The 19088-nt window shown below is 44.2% G+C and overlaps 1 long non-coding RNA gene across 5 annotated transcripts; it reads left to right on the top strand.

Annotated features, from left to right (window-relative positions):
* Positions 1 to 2704: 2704 nt before the first annotated feature.
* LOC142848227 (uncharacterized) lies at positions 2705 to 13365 on the top strand. 5 transcript variants are annotated; one of them, XR_012910391.1, is made up of 6 exons: positions 2707 to 2903; positions 4890 to 5086; positions 9702 to 10021; positions 10312 to 10425; positions 10693 to 11073; positions 12023 to 13365. It is a non-coding gene; the product is annotated as an uncharacterized LOC142848227 (long non-coding RNA). The 5 variants fall into 5 exon arrangements; XR_012910392.1 differs by having other exon boundaries at positions 2723 to 2903; positions 4890 to 5240; XR_012910389.1 differs by lacking the exon at positions 9702 to 10021 and having other exon boundaries at positions 2705 to 2903.
* The last annotated feature ends 5723 nt before the right edge of the window (positions 13366 to 19088 follow it).

The following is a 19088-nucleotide window of genomic DNA, read 5'->3' as shown; positions in this document are numbered from 1 at the left end:
TATAGATCAGGTTGGCTGTGAACTCAGAGACCTGCCTGCCTCTGCCTCCCAAGTGCTAGCATTAAAGTCATGTGCCACCACTCTCTGGCTATGTTCTGCATCTTATCAAGTTTTTTCTTGAACATACTTTTTTACTGAATAATCACAGGAACACAGACAACAAGACTCACTCTACAATTTAACCTTGCTAGTTCTTAAGTGAGACATTTAAGACAATTTATTTCCTTGGTAATTCTGTGTGTTATGTTGCATATACATTGAAGAGCATTATTGAAAAGTGATCTGTAGACTTTTCAAGACTTCTAAAATGTATGTGGTAGAAAAAAAGTAGAGAAAAAAGAGGAGGACAAAGCAGAATGAAGAGTTGGCAAGGAGCTGCAGAGAACTATGGAAGAGTGACAAAACCAACCATCTCGAGGAGGGAAAGATTTATTGACTTCTGATTTCAGAGGTTGTGAGCCATGATTGCTTTGCCGTGTTTCTTTCTGAGTCTGTGTTGAGGAGGAAGATTCTGGAGGGATGGTGGAATGGAACAAAGCTGCTCATATCATGATGTCCAGAATATAGAAGAAGAGGGCACAGACGGCAGCATCAAGATACTATTAAGGGTACATCCCTAATGACCCAACATTGTCAACTAGGCTCCACCTCCTACCTGAAGGTCCTATCACCCACTAAGGGCACCACAGGCTGAAACTAACCCTTCAATATGTGATCTTTCAGAAAACACTTAAGACCCAAAGTACAATAGCAGGTAGACGACAGGGCCTACGGGAGAAAAATCACAAAGCAGGGTCGAAGGCCCTCAGAGAAGGTCAGAGCCATTAGGGTGACAACCACCACAATGACTCACACTGTCCACCACCCCCCCTTGATATTTGCTTTGGGTCCAGTCTTCCCTACAGCCACCAGCAGGTCAGGACCTCAGGCACAAAAGTTTCCACAGGATAAAGCAGGAGCAGTCCCCTCTCCAACAGAACCCTGAGCGTCTCAGTTACTACTTCTACCCGAAGAGCTGATGCTTGGTTAGATTCCACCATCAGGGACCACCCCCCAATGGAAGCTGAATTTTCTTTTCAAAATGACAAGCGCTTCTGAGGGCAAGTCACCCAACACCATTGATTTGAGTCATGAAGGGCTTGCTCCCTGCTAGCAAGCTACCTTTTGGTAGTAGTTTGTTTGTTTTAAGACATGTCTCATTATAGCTTAAGGTCATGTTCATTATTAAAACTGGTTATATAGCTGAGAATGAACTTGAACTTTTGGTCTTCCTGAGTGCTGGGAGTCTAGGTATGCATCACCAGGCTTGTTTTCTATGGGATCCTGGGGATCAAACCCTGGGCTTAGTTCATGTACGGCAATGGCTCTATCGACTGGGGTAGCAAGGCTCATCTAAAAGGCCATTCTCGTCTATTAATGTGCGCTAGAAAGAGCAGCCTAGTCTAGTTTTGGCTCTCTCTAGGTAGCACTTCTTAGCATATCACCAGTAAACTGTAAAAGGACCAGCCACTTGTCTAGATGCCATTTAATTCTATAATTATATGGAGAGTGTTTGTACATCTAGTTTTGACTTCTCTGTCCACTGCCTGAAAGCATTTTCTTTTGAGTGAGATTCTTGTCTCAAGAAGCAAACAGGAAACTGAAATTCGTAAGTGAGAAATGGAGAAGAGATCACAAAAACCCTTTGCAAAACAAAGAACATGCACTTGTCCATGGGGCAATCACCTGTATGCTCTTCCTATAATGGGTGTATACCATTCTGCCCAGCATCCCAGTGCCTGACCAGGGAGTAGCTGCTCCTGGGTTGTACTATAGAGAAAACAGCCCACTCAGAGTGCTTTTAAATGATGAGGACAGGAAGCCTCTTTAGAGGCTATGCCCTTAGAGGATGGTGCTATGACGATTCTGCTATTGTTATTCTTTTAGCTCAAATTTATAATTGACTTTCTGTTAAACACTGCAGCAAGTTAAATTAATTCAGTATGATTACAGCCGTTAAACAAATGCCTGGTAGTGACTGCTTTCTTATTTTAGCAGGTTCCTCAAACCCCTGGGGAAATACCATATAAAGCTTTTTGCTCCATTGTCACATTAACGCACACCCAAGTTTCACAACAGAGAGCATGTCCCCTACTTCATAGTGATGACCATGACCTAGGGCTTCTGCTGGACTAATTTACTTTGAGTTTTCTCGACTGCACGTCATACGAGGTACGATTTACGAATTCATCACTGCACACGTGTGAGATTAAGACAATTTCTACCTAGATTAAGGAGAGGAGGAAAGGGAGAAGGAAGGGGGAGGAGGGGGAAGGAAGAAGAGAGCTTTTAAAACCAAAACATGAGCAAGAATTCTTCCATAGACAGTTCAAGGATTTTAAGTGACTTGGGCAGTGATGGTTTTAGCCCATTTCTGCATGCAACAGTCAGTTCAAGAATGATCTGTCAACTCAGCAAGCAGGGTGCATACGATTCATTCAATCTTGAGTTAAAACAGAAGCCACGAAAATGTATCCAAGAAATGACTGCCAGGTAGACAGACCTAGCCTGCAGTCCTGCAACCACCGTTAACATCCTGGGTCGTTTGCCTGGTGCCACCTTAGAAACTGTCCTGATTCTGGACAGGACATTGAACAATAACAGCTCACAGGTCAGCTGACTGCTGTGTCATACAACATTCTTGCGGATGCCAGCTCCTGCTCCTGCAGATTGCCAGGCGAGACGCGGCAAAGCAGAGGCAGGCAGCTAGGCACAAAGCAGCCGAGTTTTAAACTTTGATTTTCCTGCTGCTGCCTAAAGCCTCGCACGTGAAGAACATTACCTTTGTGTAGCCAGGAGCCGAGCTGCAGTCTGACTGTGCACGGTAGCTTCTGATGTGGCAGCATGAATTCTCGGCTGGGCAGGTACTGCTCGGAGCTTGCTAACCAAACGGTCTCTGGTGGAGCTCGGCTGCTTTTCCACCTCGTATGTGGGGCGGGGAGGGGGGGTTGCTTCTTGTGCCATGCCGTTGTATCTGCAGGAGACAATGCTTGGCATGAATTGTCTGACTCAGTCCTGGGTAACTCACCACACTGGCACCATGGGACGCCCCAGCTCCCATTTAAGGCTGGTCACGGGACTAGCGTAACCCCCCACTCCACAGTTAAATCATGCTTTAAAGGAGAAACCAGACTCATTGGCCTAAACCGATCCCAGTTCTTTCTGGATGCAGGACTGTTGTCGCCTAGCAGGGACATAACCAGCCATCAAGTGGAGAATAGCTGGGACTGCTGTCTGTATGCAGGTGGAGCCTTGGAAGAGTGGCAGTCTCGTTTCCGTCATCTGATGACTTCTTATGTTCCTAACTAATTGTGCTTGCTAAGCACACAGTGGTCTGAATTAGTCTTTCTGCCTTGCAGCCCTCATCAAGTTGGGCTGCAAATCAGGGTGCCAGGAAGCCTACATCAGGCTGGGCTCCCTCCCACGTGGTGCTATGCTAGCTAGCTACTAGGATGGGTCACTCTGATGACAAAGAAAGGTGCTTGACTTCTCTTGGGAGGCGTGGAGTAACATAATTCTTGTTCGAATTGATCTGCCTCTTTGTCTTTCTCTCCCTCTCTCTGGTGTGTGTGTGTGTGTGTGTGTGTGTGTGCACGTGTGTGCACATGTGTGTGTGTGCATGTGAGTAAAATTCATCAAACCAAAGAACCTAAGAGATATCATTGTGGACGTGGTTTTTAATGATTTGGGTGGGGGGAGAAAGAAAAAGAAAAAATGACAGCCTGTGGAGACAGCGATTTGAGAAAGCAGCACACTGAGGTTATTGCCAATTTGAAACACTGGGTTTGTGAATCCAAGCCCTAAGGGAGTAGCTGGGTAACTGAGGAAGAGATCGTAGATAAAGAAATAAAAATGACAAGCGTAATGGAGGCTCCGCGAAGGGCTGTCGGAGCGTCAGTTCACGGATGGCAATCTCGCCAGGCAGAGACTGAATAATTCATAGACAGAAACTACCCTGCCTTCACCTTCCCATTTAAACCGGGCATGAGCTGAATCCCTAATAAATTTCCAAGATAAAGTAAAATGCCAATTTGAATCTGAAGAGCTGTTAAAAGCAGATGTCGCATCCCGGAGTCTTTTGGTATCTTTTCACAGGGATGCTCGGAGGACGGCACTTCATCAGGAAGCACCGTCACCAGGGAGAATGCCTGTGATTACAATAGCAACAATAGAATGCCGTTGGATGGTCTCTAATTTACCTAATTTGCTAAGACTGACTGGCTTAAACACCCGTTGTGTGTTGTTGCCATGCCTGGTCTGCCGAATCTAAGACAGAACAAAAGTGGCATGGTGTGTGAGTTACCTTGATTTGCACAGCCTAGGGAAGAGCATTCTCCTAAGTTACAATGTCTCTGTCATCCGCTTTTCTTTCTTTCTTTGCCTTTTTTTCCTCTAATGGTTAGCCCTAAGTGCTTTTTGAGGAGAAATGGCGAGCCTGTCTTTGCTACAGAACAGCACTGACTTGCTAATTTATACACTTTAAAAAAAAATTTAAAATATACAAGCATGTGTCTATTTGGGGGGATGAGAGATTCAGTGTTGGGAGAAAGGTTTAACAAGCCAACTGGGATGGTGTGTGTGTGTGTGTGTGTGTGTGTGTGTGTGTGTGTGTGTGTGTGAGTGTTTCCTCCATATGAAATTCTTTCCCAGGATTTGTGATCCCTGTGGTATTTTAAGAACCTCTTTGATTGCAGATCTCAGGTAACACAGCCAGCAGTCAGTGCGCGAAGCTCTTCCAGAAAGCCTGTGTGCCTCCTTCCACAATGTATTCAGTCTTTTCGGCTGCGTGGCTGTGTTTGTGCCTGCTTGGTGGACAGAGTCTGTGCTAAAGAGAACTTTTTGTCTGGCAGACTGTACCATTCATCTCGGGGTGATTGTGCCATTCTGAAGAGGTGGCACGGACTATCCATCCTCCCTGGGGAACAGCGGAAGCATTTAGCAGATGTGGGGGCTTCTGGAATTGTCCTTCTAATAGCGTGGAGAAAGCACGTGACTCAGGCTAACCAGCAACACCTTTGCGTTTGACTATTTCAGGGAGGGACCAGAGGTATGTATGACAGCCATTTGAGAAGGTCCCAAATCTCTCACTTAAAATTTGGGGATTTTGCTCGAGACGCAGCCCTGATGTGTTCTTTCGAAATTCATTCACCTGGTTTACCCCCTTCTGTATGTTCCCCTACCTGCCCTGCTCTTGTAATAAGGTAAGTTGTGTTTCTAGTCATTTATATAACAAGCATGGATGCGCCTTATCATCTGATGTTAGTGGGGACGTGCTTTGATGTTGTCTTTTCCTCCCATTTTGTTCTCACTACGCTGGGGCAGACTCATAAGTTTATATTTCTCTGTTTTCTGAGCACAAGTGAAAATGTGGCATTTTGAAGCATGACTTAAATATTGTGTTTTATTTTGTTTTGTTGTTTTTCTGGCTGAGGACATTCAAGGTTCTAATAGTGTTTAAAGGAATGGGGGAAGCAGTGAACACTTTGCTTAAAGGTACCAAGCAGTTCGCTGGCCATCACCTCTGTTTTAGCACATTACTGTTTTTAGGGCGCCTGCTTTTCCAGCCTTGGCCCCCACTGTTGTCACTGCTCCAGAAAGAGGCTCTGCTGGGAGTGACCGCAGAACCTGTGTGAGTCCACACTGCACCCACGCCAGCACTTCCTGCCCCTCTCTGTGATAAAAATACAGTTTTGCTTATCAGCAAAGGATTTAACTTCTGACGCCTTAAATTGTTTCGAAAGCCGGAGTTTGAGCAGGAGAATCACTGAGTGAGCCAATTGGTTTTTCTGTCCAATATTTAAGCAATAAAAGTATCCTCCAGTTATCTGAGAATAAATGGAATTCAGGCTTTGTCATGTGGGAAGACTCATCAAAACTAATTTTAGGTATTAGGTAAGAATGGCAAGTTGGGGAGCTTTTTTTTTTTTAATGATGATATAGATATCATAGTCTTAGAACATGAGGGTGTGTTTGGTTTCTTCTGACTGTAGGTACGAGAATATTGGTGTTTTGTGTATAATCTCTGTAAGACTCTTTCCAGTGCTGGCCAACACGGCACTTCCCTTGGCTTCGCCTCTCAGGATGCAGGGCTGCAGAGCCGCTCACTTTTAGAAACCATTGTTTCTTTAAACTCAAATTTGCTTCACAAACTTTGTTGTTGTTTTCTTTTAAATGTAAGTACTTTAGGTAATTTTTAATCCACTATTGACAATTTTTCACTGCTAATAGATACTCCTCATTTGCTCTAGATAGAGTTGAACCAGCGAGGGGGAGGAGACGAGGGCAACTTCATAGCTGCAGATAACTGAAGACAAGAGTCTCTGTGAAAATATGTGGAATATGTGAGCAAGAATTAATTTAGGTGGAACCTAACACAAGAACAAACTCTACTATATATCTTAGCTTTTGTTTAGATTTTAAAAAATATGGTTGTGTGTGTGTGTGTGTGTGTGTGAGCATAAAACAGGTGCCAGTGATGCCTTGTCCGCATGCTCCTACCTTGCCAACACTCCAGAGAGTAAACTGCAGTTAGAAAAAATGATTGAAAGCTCAAATCGGTTCCTCAGAAACCCATTTATAAAACTCACCGAAACAGAAATTATTCCCACTTTAAGACAGAACGTATAAATTTTGTCACTTGCTAATTAGTTATGTTGGACATCTCTTCATGAGTGTATTTTACATTCCATCTCGTTATTGAAGTCCCGCTTGGAGCAAAAACCCAATCTGAAGTAACTGAAATTCCTCACAGAGAATACATTAACCTTCACTGAACATCTGTGAGCTACTTAGCAAGGCTATGGTGGATGCATTTCACAGATAATCAAATTGGATATTCGTCATCAAGCCTTGTGGCTGGATTTTCCCAATTGAGTTATTTTTACAAGAACAACAGCATAGTGTATTTCCCTGATTTTTAAGTGGATAGTAGTGAAAAGAGCCTTTGCCAAATATGCATTTTTGTGTGATTTTAGTCTGGTAGTGAGAAAAAGACAGGCAAAAATAATAAGTAGGTAGAGACAACCCTTTCATCTTCTGGGAAATGATTTTAGACAATAGTAAGATCAAAAGAGGTTGGTATCTTAACCTACAAAGTTTGAATTATTTGGAGGCATGTGTGTCTGTGTGTGGGTATGTATATGTAAGTACAGGTACCCTTAGAGGTCAAAGGGTGCACCAGATCCCCTGAACTGAAGTTACAGACAGTTGTGTGGTACCTGCTTTGTGCTGGGAACTGCATTTAGATCCTCAGCAAGAGGAATAGGTTGCTGACTGAACTCTCTCTCCTGGCTCAAGGCTAGTGTCTTGTATCTGCAGAGTGATTTTTCTTTTTATATGACTTGTTTTCTATAGTAAGATTTTTCAGGTGTTGTATTATTGGAAATTTCAAGTGTGTAGAAGAGCACAGGAATGTGGACAGCCGTGCACACACCAAGCACCCCGACTGTTTACCTATACTTTCTGGTTCTCACTCTGTATACAGCTTTGTGCACATCCACCCTCTATGCATCCATCAGTCTCTTTTTTTAGGTGTGTTTCCATTTCTAAGTAAGTTGCAGACATCAACACACTCCATCCCTAGGGCTAAGCCTGCTGAAATGTTCAGCTAGATTCCAAGTTTTCAGGGATCTCCTTTAAGCATATTTTGAGCAGGTCTGAGAGTTTTTGAGAAGAAAGCACCCTTCTGTTTTCATGTGGCACCAAGTATCTCCAGACCCTATCAAGAGTGTCTAGGGCAGCCGGGCGGTGGTGGCGCACGCCTTTAATCCCAGCACTCGGGAGGCAGAGGCAGGCGGATCTCTGTGAGTTCGAGACCAGCCTGGTCTACAAGAGCTAGTTCCAGGACAGGCTCCAAAACCACAGAGAAACCCTGTCTCGAAAAAGCTAAAAACAAAAAACAAAAAAAAGAGTGTCTAGGGCAACCTTCAGGAGCCTGTGTTTTAAAACTGGAGGACAAAAATCCCTGAGTTTATGATAAAGGGAAACTAGGTAAAGGAGAAGCATGCATGTGGGCCTTTCTTCGGTCTCGGTCTCCATTCCCAGGCAAGACTTATCCACCAAGGATTACTGGCAATCATGGGGACCACTGGTAATACAGCACCATCACACTCCCGTGCTGGGTGGAAGAGGTGGGAGGCACAGGCGAGCAGTTTCCAAGGTTGTTCGTGCTCCTGGGCCAGACTTCCCTCCTCTTTCCCACAGGTCCATGGGAAGGAACCCATGGCCTCTTGAGCCATCAGCAGCTGGCCTGCTTGAACTCTTTGGTTGCTCCTCTTCCCCCTCCGCTGTCTCCACACCTACTCTTTCTGCCTTCTCCCAACTGTTTCTCCTCCAGATAGAAGAGAACAAATTTCCTTATTTTCCCCCAAAGACTTTTCTGTTCCATAAATTTCGTAGCAATGGTTACAGGAGACAAAAATGACAGGTTAAAGAATCACGTGACCTCTTAAAGGGATTAATTCGTTTTTCTTGGTCTTAATTAAAACGTAAATGATTGAGAATTGTCCTCTCATTACTCATTCATGGACTCACTCCTCCCTCACCTGAACTGGCACCATACTACTCTAAGACCGGTGTCAGCACAGGCCCTAAAAAGAAACTTTATCTGAGCTCTCCACATCTGCCAAGCTTCCTGGGCATCAGCATCTTTCATAGCTGTGGCCCAAAGTATTCCCATCAGAAGCAACACTGAGGTCCTGTCCCTTGCTTCTTAGGGAAAAGAAGGCTCCCAAAGCCTCCCATTCCAAGTTTGCCACCTACATAACCGTAACCATGCTGTCAGCTGTGGTCATGCCCCTCAGGCCAGTGCTCTTCCCTGAGCCCATGATGCCTTACGATTCTCTAGATAAGTAACTGGCTCCATCATTGCCAGAAGCACCCTCTGCTCTATTCTTTTGAAGTGTTCATTTTCCTGTTCTTCTGAAGTGATATTTGGATATGACATGCTGAGAAGGATCTTAGACTCTGCAGCAACTCAGGCTTACATTACTCTGTCAGGTCTGCCACCTAAGAGCAACCTTGCTCCAGGCAAATCCAGTTTGACCTCTCCAAAATATCGCTATGATTGTTGATATTTTAGTGAATTTCTAATGAATAGTCGCTAAACATTTGTGCCAATCTCGTATCTACAAGGAGGTGTTGACACCCAAGAACTTAGTTGGGTCACCTGATAGACCCCTGGAGGCTGCTCTTTCTTCACCAAATATTGAGATTTGCTTCTCCTAGAGACCTTCCTATTAATACTTTCTCTTATTAAGGTCTAAAACTACCAGCTCAATTGGAAACCTGACAAATGATCAAGTTCTTCTAGGTAAATGTCCCCAATCCAGATGTGTTTGCAAGGCAGAGGTCAACTTCTGATGTCATTCCTCAGGTTTTCTCTACTTTTTTTTTGTTTTTGTCTTTTGAGACAAGGCCTATCACTGAGCTTGAGATTGGCCAGTTAGCTTGGGCTGACTGACCAGGGAGTCCCAGAGATCTATTTGTCTTTGCCTCCTAAGTTCGGGGATGGGTCCTTCTTTATCCTCCCCCCTTCTCCACTCCCCTCCATTCCCCTCCTCTCTCCTTCCTTTCCTTTCTCTCCCGTTCCTTCCTTCCATTATGTACCTTCTGCCCTCCCTTCTCACTAACCCTGGCTTTCTCTGTCTCTCTTCCTCTGCCAGGAATTGTACCTACAGCCCCTATCTACTGGGTGAATGTTTCCCCACTAAGCTTACGCCTAGTCTAGTCTTTTCATCCCAGGAAATACAGCAGATGGCAAAAGTTATACCAGGGAAACACATCCCGTAGACCTAGCAAAAGGGACCCTTGGCTAGGCCCCATAGTTCATACGGACACAGCTTGCCCTACTGTGGCTCTTGTAAAGACAAAGAGTGAATGGAAGAGGAAGATGTGTCTACTTGAAGCCTGAGATGCTCTGTGTACAGATGCTGGGGTCCTAGGTGGCCTGCATGTCTTCCTCCCGAGGACCGTCCTCCTAAGGGTGAGCTATACATGTGCTCCTGGTTCTGACAGGTGGGTACGGAAGGACTCTGGGTGAGCTGAGTGTCCACATACGTGGGGAAGGACTTTCCTGATGCGTGAGAGTCAGGAGTGTGCAGGAGTGGGGTGGCAATGGGGCTGGAAGCTATGTACCACACTGCTGAACAATCTGGTCTGGACTGCTGTGTGTAAGAGAGAATATGGACGTGATTCTTGCCTGCAAAAGGGTGGATTTGTGAGGGTCAAAATGTATCATCAGCACGCTGACTTACCGTGTGCTTTTTGTCACAGAGTATAAAAGGCACGGTATGACCCCCGCACCTGTACTCCTCCACCTGGGTCTGACAAACGCTGGCCTAGAGCACAAGCACAAGAAGCTCTGGAGATTCCCTGAGAAGCCAGTTGGTGTGTAGCTGTCTTTGTGGGTCACTAATTTTTTTACTGTTAAAACACAGGGAAGAAAAATCTAGAAAGTTCATTTGACAGTTGAAGTTTGTAGTCTATATCGTTTTTAAAAGTTATAAAACACTAAAATACAAATGTTCATGCTTGTTCTAATTAATTAAAATAATTAATGACCTTTTTCATTCTTCCTTCCATCCTTTCTTTCTCCTTCCTTCCTTCCTTCTTTCCTTCCTTCCTTTCTTTTTTTTCTATTAATGAATCAAAAAGGCAGACTGGGTTTTGCACTTGATGCAGCCCCCAGTCCATCCAGCACCCGATGAACTGGAAAGACAATGGTTATCATCACCACCTGAAGAGGAAGCTCTGGAGCCAGTGTGTTAAGCTATCTAACGAGACAATCTCCCTTACCCACTACTGACTAGTATCCGGCATGAAACAATGAACTTGGAAGATGAAAGCGTAAGGGATACTCCATGGGTATGTGGAGTATGTGGTCCTCGGCATGGCTGTGTCCTTGTCAAACAAGATAGACTGCTCAGGACTTCACTCACTCCCTACGACAGTGGAAGGAAGGAAGTGACTTTTGCAACTTGTTCCATGATCTCCACTCATTCAACATGGCACACACTCCTGTCTGAGCAAACAAAGGTAAGTCAGACCCAAAAAGAGGAACATGGGATGTACTCACTCATATTTGGTTTCTAGCCATAAATAAAGGACATTGAGCTTATAATTCATGTTCTTAGAGAAGCTAAATAAGAAGGTGAATCCAAAGACGAACACATAGGCATCCTCATGAATATTAACCTCCATCAGGCGATGAAAGGAGACAGAGACAGAGACCCACATTGGAGCACCGGACAGAAATCTCAAGGTCCAAATCAGGAGCAGAAGGAGACGGAGCACGAGCAAGGAACTCAGGACCGCGAGGGGTGCGCCCACACACTGAGACAATGGGGATGTTCTATCGGGAACTCACCAAGGCCAGCTGGCCTGGGTCTGAAAAAGCATGAGATAAATCCGGACTAGCTGAACATAGCGGACAATGAGGAATACTGAGAACTCAAGAACAATGGCAGTGGGTTTTTGATCCTACTGCACGTACTGGCTTTGGGGGAGCCTAGGCAGTTTGGATGCTCACCTTACTAGACCTGGATAGATGTGGGCGGTCCTTGGGCTTCCCACAGGTCAGGGAACCCTGATTGCTCTTCGAGCAGATGAGGAAGGGGGACTTGATCGGGGGAGGGGGAGGGAAATGGGAGGCGGTGGCGGGGAGGAAGCAGAAATCCTTAATAAATAAATAAATTTTAAAAAAAATATTAAAAATAACTGGAAGAAACACCTTTTGAATAAAGGGTATGCTTCCTAAACTCTAAAACAGTTTTTTAAAACTGAACTTTTAAATGGCTGTATATTATTCCAATGTATAATCCCTGTTTATTAAAGGGGATTAAAAGGTTCTCTAGTGCTCATTATCATACATGCAATCAGATGACTTATTAGAACATTGGTGTTAAACACTGAGAATATTTTGAGGCTAAATTGCTGTAGTTTCACTTTAAAACTACAGATGTCTTTCTTCCCCCTTCTTTCCAAGGGCCTCAGTGGAGCTTTAGATCTGCACCCCGGATGTCCTGGACCCAGAGAAAATGCAACAGACTCTCTTGCTATCCAAAGCATGTTCCTGGGAGAGCGAGTGATGGGAAGCACCGCCTACAGGAAGCCACAGGCAGGACAGAGATGATGGAGGCTTGGCGCTTGCAGAGGGTCCATGATGTTCGGAGATAGGGAAATCGGGGCTGGTTCCTCACAAGGCTGGGATGGCAGAACTCTGGTTGGGAGACTGAGGATGCTTGGCGAAGACCCTGCACCCCTGTGGATCAAGCAGGTGTGAGACAAGCAGAGGGGATGACAGTGACCATAAGTACATAGACACTAGCTGGGAGCCATCTTACCTAAATCTGTATATGGGCTGTTTTCCACAACTCTGGGTAGAGGAAGAAAACTCATAAAGAGAAAGAAAAGACTGGGCACCAAACCTACACCTGCTCATTTCCTTAGATTATGTTCGTGCAAACAAAATGAACTTAAGATTCCGAATGACTTAAGGCTTTCTGCGTGCAACATTCTATTTGTATTTTTCACATCTATGCTACATCTATTTATCTCTGACAAAATGTTATTAGGGAAAGGCAGGAGAGCTGAATTAACCAAGCTAATTGATCATTAAGTATAATCGTCCATTAAGTACAAATTTCCATTTATAATCTATTTCTTCCCAGAGGATTTCAATTATTAGATTGCTGTATTGATATGCTGAGGAGGTAATCGTTACGTGTGTAAACAAACAATATAAATTTCCACACGAGAAAGAGAAGAATATTGATCAGTTATGCATATTGTCAGGAAATCATCTAGAAGGGTGAAGACAGGCACGAGACTAAAGAGAGGTGAGTCTCATCTCAAAACCTATCTGCCACCTCTTGGCATCTTCTCAATGGTTTCAGGACATGACCCGATGCTGTGCTCAATGGTTCAGCCGTGTGTACTCGGAAAAGTGACTTAACTCCTGGGATTCTCCAAAGTCTCTTTCATAAGCAACAGGTAATGCCGAGACTCATCTCGAAGGGTTTCTGGCAGAAATAAAAGAATTAAACTTGGAACCTTCTGGAAACATTCTTGGTGCCCCATGAGCCTGTGAACATCTTCAGGAGCACGGAGCACAACGTTCAGCCTCTGGCCTCACTCTCCAGCATCCCCTCTCCCTGTTCTCTCAGCACAGGCAGGCTGCAGACAACATGAAGGTCCTGTCACATTCTCAGCTCCCATGATCTTATTTTTCCTGCCTTTCCAGGCTTCTTTTCTGTCTGGAATGAGGGCCCCATGCCTTTCTTGCTGAATGTTTCTCCTGGAGAAGGAATAAAGATTTCTAATTCCCGCTTCTGTCTATTCCCTCTCTTGGCAGACCAGCATTGGAAAAAAATAGTGGTCTTCTTTGCAAAACCCTTCTATCTGAGCTGGACACATCTCAGGGCCCCGTGTGATAATTAGCAGAGTATCTTAGTGGCTCCAGCATAGGAAAGACCCCCGAGGTCAGGGAGCATGCACATTTATCGTATCTGCCGGTCCCTGTCCACTGTGGCCATCTTAGGTACCCAATCATGGTTTATGTCTGTTCTGTCTGGTTTCTCAGCACTGGGGATCACACCCAGGGATGTTACATGACAGACAAGCACTCACCATTGAGCTACCAGTCCAGACTCAACCATGATCTCCTGAACAACTTCATTTGCCATCATAATGTTGACTCAAAAAACAGGACACTTTGTGTTAGTTTTGTTTCAAGTACTCTGCCTACATTTTATTAGATTTACATGGAGCAACCAAGTCAGAATTAGTGACACTTTCACAGATATTCATGATTTATAGTCTCAAAAAAGATGCCATGTGGTACCCAGGATAGGTCAGTAACCAGGATGGAGGCAGCAAGACACTGGGCAAAAAATGTGGCATTCAAAATGGGTCCCACCCAGCGTTGCAGATGAGCTGTGTGACTTATTTGCTGTCTCTAGGTCTCATGTCTTAATTTAAGAAATGTATCTAAGGTCTGGGGAGATGGCTCAGTCAGTAAAATGCTTACAGAGCAAGTGTGAGTATTTAAGCTCATTCTCAGAACGCATGTGAAAAATCTGGGCAGGGTAGAATGTGACTGTAATCTCACGACTGAAACAGAGGAAATGTGGTCTATTTAAAAACTTCAAGACCAGTGAAAGACCCTGTCTTTTCAAAAAAAAAAAAAAGGTGGACAGAGCCTAAGGTAGGACATTCTAATTTTTCCTCTGGTTTTTAAATGTATTATAACCTGATAGTCCTGATAGTCATCCCTCCCCTCATGCGTGCGCGCATACACACACACACACACACACACACACACACACACACTATTTTTTTTTGTTTGGTTTTTTGAGACAGAGTTTCTCTGTGTAACAGCTCTGGCTGTCCTGGAACTAAGTCTCGTAGATCAGGATGGCCTCAAACTCACAGAGATCTGAATAAATGTAGTTTTTAAAAATTGGAAAAAATTACTTTTAAAAAAGCAGGAGATGGGCAGCGACTGAGAGGTGAGAGCATATACCTTTAATCTCAGCGTTCAGGAGGTAGAGGCAGGGCGATCTTTGAGTTTGAGACCAGCCTGGTCTACATTACAAGTTCCAGGATAGCCAGGGCTTTACAGAGAAACTCTCTCAATAAACAAGCTAACAAGAGCAACAACAAAAAAACCTAAAACAAATAAAATTCAAAACCCGAAAAGGGCTGGCAAGATGGCCCAGTGGGTAAAGGTACCTGCGGCCAAGCCTGAGAACTGGAGTTTGATCACTGGGGCCATACAATGGAAAGAGAGATCTGACTCCTATAGGTTATGAGTGCTGTCATTTATACATACATGTACACACACAGCACATGGATGCCATAGCACATGCTACACACACAAATAAATAAATGCAATTAAAATTAAAAAAATAAGTATATGAAAGAAATTATTCGTTATTAAGAAAGAAGTCCCATGTCACATAAGACTGTAGGGGAAGAAGGTGTCCTTAGATTGATTAGCTTTAAACATGAGGTAGATGCCTTTAATCCCAACACTTGGGAGGCAGAGACAGGCAGATCTCCATGAGTTTGAGGCCAGCCTGGTCTACAAGAGTTAGTTCCAGGACAGGCTCCAAAACTACAGAGAAACCCTCTCTCAAAAAACAAAAACAAAAATAAACAAACAAACAAAGTGTGTAGAAGGGGCCTCACCTTGGTCATTCCTGCTCTCTAGCTAACATATCCAGGATGGCCTGGACCCGGGGAGGGCTGGTGTAGCTCAGGTCGCTGATACACAACCTGGCACCACATTGCAAGCCTTGTGGGAGTTTATCCTGCTGCACCTCTCTTTCCTACCGCCTGGGGAGAGAAGGCTTGTCTGGGATAGACAAGCCATTGCCATTGTGGATTCTCAGTGAGCCAAGTCTGTGCGGCAATGGGAGCAGAAAAAAACCAGGCGATCTCCACACACGCACCAATGCTTTGCAAATGTGTATACAGAAATAAGCACAACCTATAATCTTGTAGAATACTATACCTAGCGAAGTTTTGTGACTGCGTCGTAAAATGCCCACAGCACATTCAAATGATTCTGTCACATCTACCTGATAGGATGTTAGATCAGTTTTTAGATAAATGGTCCAGATGCATTCTGGTAAAGCGAAGCAATGTTGGGTTTCTGATATCTTGCTTGTACCTCATTTACTGAGTCTTTTTTTCTTGGCATACCCGGAATCAACTGTGAACAAGAGGTACACCATTATTCCTAGAACTGAGGAGACAAATAGACCTTGGAAGTTTTCCAGTGAAGACTGAGGTGGGCCATGGCCAGCAATCCGTGTGTGTGTGTGTGTGTACATAGAATTTTTTTTCGAGACAGTTTCCTAGTCTTGAACTTACTATGTAGTCGAAGATGACCTTAAGCTTTTACATGCCCAGTGCTAGCATTACAGGCATACACTGCCATGCTCATGCAGAGATGGGGATGCTCAAGGCTTTGTGTGCACTAAAAAAATTTCATCAAATGAATTACATTCCTAGCTCATAACCCTGTATTTTTTTATTACATCTATTCATCTATCTATCTATCTATCTATCTATCTATCTATCTATCTATCTATTTATCTATCTATCTACTTGTGGTATGTGTGTGGTGTGTACATGTCACGATACATTTGTAGAGATCAGAGAACAATTTGTAGAAATTTTTTCCCTCCTTCTACTATGTGGGTCCCGGGGATTGAACTCAAGTTGTCAAGGTTGGCAGTAGCACACTTACATGCTAAGCCTCACACTGGCCCTACCCTGTGTTTTTTATATGGTATGGTACTTTGAGGGGTCACAAATGTGTAGTTTTGAGTTAGTGAGTTGAAGATCATATACCTAATGAAATCACTGGATAGTCTTCAGGCTTCAGGCAAAGAAGTCTCTAAGTCTCTAAGACACAGAGGCTATTTCTCTACTCAAATCTCTTCAGATTCAGAAACATGAGTAGCCTGACTTGTGTCTTTGGGAATGCTTTCATATGGCCTAATGAAAGGACTATTCTAATATATGGAGCTTGGTTGGCCGATTTTGTGGCAAATAACCATTGACTATCCTGACCCTGGATCCTAATTGCTTTTTTCTTTCCTGCCTCTACTACAGGTGCTGGGAACGTAAGTCCTCATGTCCCCCGCTTCCTGGGTACCTGAAAGTGAGGACAAGAATACCCATTGTTCACTAGCTACTGAGGGTGATGGGGGGCAGGGCTGTGGGTTCTCGTGAGGAAAGATGACTGTTCTGTGTGCTCTAAGGTCAGTCCAGAGTCTTCCTTGAAAAAATAATGGCCACTTTGGGAGGGAGCTACTCAGAAGTCCATGTCTGCAAGAGACTAGAGAAAGATGATGGATGCTGGGGTCATGCAAAGAGCATGGAAGCCATCACAGATGGCTTAACCTGCCCAAAATGAGGCTAATTTGAACATCGTGATATATTATTTTACAAACAGTTTAGCCCAACCAAAAAAGCAGGGTTGCAAGAATCTTTACACAGGATAAACAAACTAAGAAATCTGAGTCATCAAGGTATGACTCCTCCATATACTTAAGCCACAGAGTAGGTGTGCTGGCTGCATTTATGTTAAATGACAGCACCTGTAGACATCAGGAGGAGGAAACATCAATTGAGAAAAAGGCCTCCATAAAATTGGGCTGCGCGCCAGTCTGTAGTGCATTTTCTTAACTAGCAATTGATGGGGGAGGACCCAGTGTATTGTCGTTGGAGCCATCCCTGGGCTGGTGGTCCTGAGTTCTATAAGAAAGCAGGCTGAGCAAGATACCTAGGGCAAGCCAGTAAGCAGCACTCCTCCATGGCCTCTGCATCAGCTCCTGCCTCCAGGTCCTTGCCCTGTTTGAGTTCCTGTGCTAACTTCTTTTGATGATGAGCAGTGATATGGAAGTATTAGCTAAATAAACCCTTTCCTCTACAACTTGCTTTTGGTTATTGTGTTTCATCCCTAGCTAAGATAGGAGGGGAGAGGAGTAACTGTATAGTCTTTGGAAATGAACCTGAATATCACCAGAGGGGATGCAAATTGAAGATACCCATCACCTAAAGGTGATGAAGATACCCACCATCTAAAGTGGAGCAACAGCCCTGTGGGGCTTTCCTACCTGTGATGTCTAGCCAATGGGAAAAGGCCTGTACAGGGAACTCACTTAGACTCTGCAAGTATGCCAGGCTCATGGAGTAAGGCTGAGCCCGTTTCCCACAGAAGGAAGGTGAAGAGTGTGGTGGTGCCTTGATATTAATGGGGTTAGCCTGCCCTCCTCCATCCTTATGCTAATTTCCCTTGATACTGATAGGGTTAGCCTGCCCTCCTCCATTTTTATGCTAGTTTTCCTTGACACTGAAAGGGATGTGAGCTTCTGGGGACTGGATCCTTTTATTATAAGTCCATCTCTGAGACCCCTGGTCGGATTTTAATTCCCCTCCCCTGCAGAGATTTGTGGATAGCAATGTACCCAGTGTTAGTTTTCTGACTTTGATGGGTGTGTTGTGGTTTTATAGAAGAATGTCCCTTGAAGGTAGGAAAATGTACCCTAAAATATTCTAGGTGACGGGACAAGAGGCCACTACCATACTCCTGGATGGTTCTGATAAAGAGCTATTTGTACAGTAAGCCCAACATCTATGCAAATTTGAGATAATTTTGAAAAGTAAAGTGCGGAGCTGGGTGGAAGTTCACTTTTGTAATCTTTGCACTTGGGAAGCTGAGACAGAAGAACGGTCACAAGTTTGAAGCTAGCCTGGCCTGGCAGTGTAGTAAAACTCTGTCTTTTAAAAGCAGACAAAATCTCCCAAATAACTCCTCAATCCCCCCAAAATTATAAACAGTTTCAAAGCAAACAATGACTTATTAAAAAATGTTATCTAACTCAGAATGTTAAAATGATTTATTTTATTTTATTTCATGCGTATGTGTTTTTGTTTGCATATATGCGCACACCAGTAGCTGGCATAGGATCCCTCAGAACTAGAGGTACAAACAGATGTGAGCAGTGGTATGGGTGCTTGGAAACAAGCCTGGGTCCTCTGTAAGAGCACCAAGTGCTCTTAACTACTGAGCCATCTCTCCACCTCTCCCCTCAGTAATGCTTAAAAGCAAAACCAACAATTTTACATCATCAAAAATAGACAACAGCTTTGTTTCTGCAGAATTTGCCTGAGTGTTAACTCTGCTGCCACAGGGCACAAGAATGTGGGTGCCACCCACGTTCAGGGTGGGTCTCTCCCTCAGTCCTCTCTGGAAATGCCTCACAGACACACCCAAAGGTGTACCTTAGGAATGCCCAGGGTGCTTCTTATCCAGTCAGATTGACAGTCAAATTAATGAGGCATCGCATTTTATAGAGAAATCTTGCTCTGGGCATGTAGCTCAGGTGGGCGAGTGCTTGCCTAGAACACATGAGGCTGTGGATTCAAGTCCCAGCACTGCATAAGCCTGGAGCGGCTGTGCCTGTAATCCTATCACTTGGACAGTGAAGAAAGAAAGAACAATCAGGAGTTGAAAGTCAGTAGTTAAGGAGTTT

This window comes from Microtus pennsylvanicus, chromosome 4 (assembly GCF_037038515.1).
Source record: "Microtus pennsylvanicus isolate mMicPen1 chromosome 4, mMicPen1.hap1, whole genome shotgun sequence".
Classification (NCBI taxonomy): domain Eukaryota; kingdom Metazoa; phylum Chordata; class Mammalia; order Rodentia; family Cricetidae; genus Microtus; species Microtus pennsylvanicus.
The sequence above is the reverse complement of the archived record's forward strand: the minus strand, read 5'-3'. Positions and strand labels throughout refer to the sequence as shown.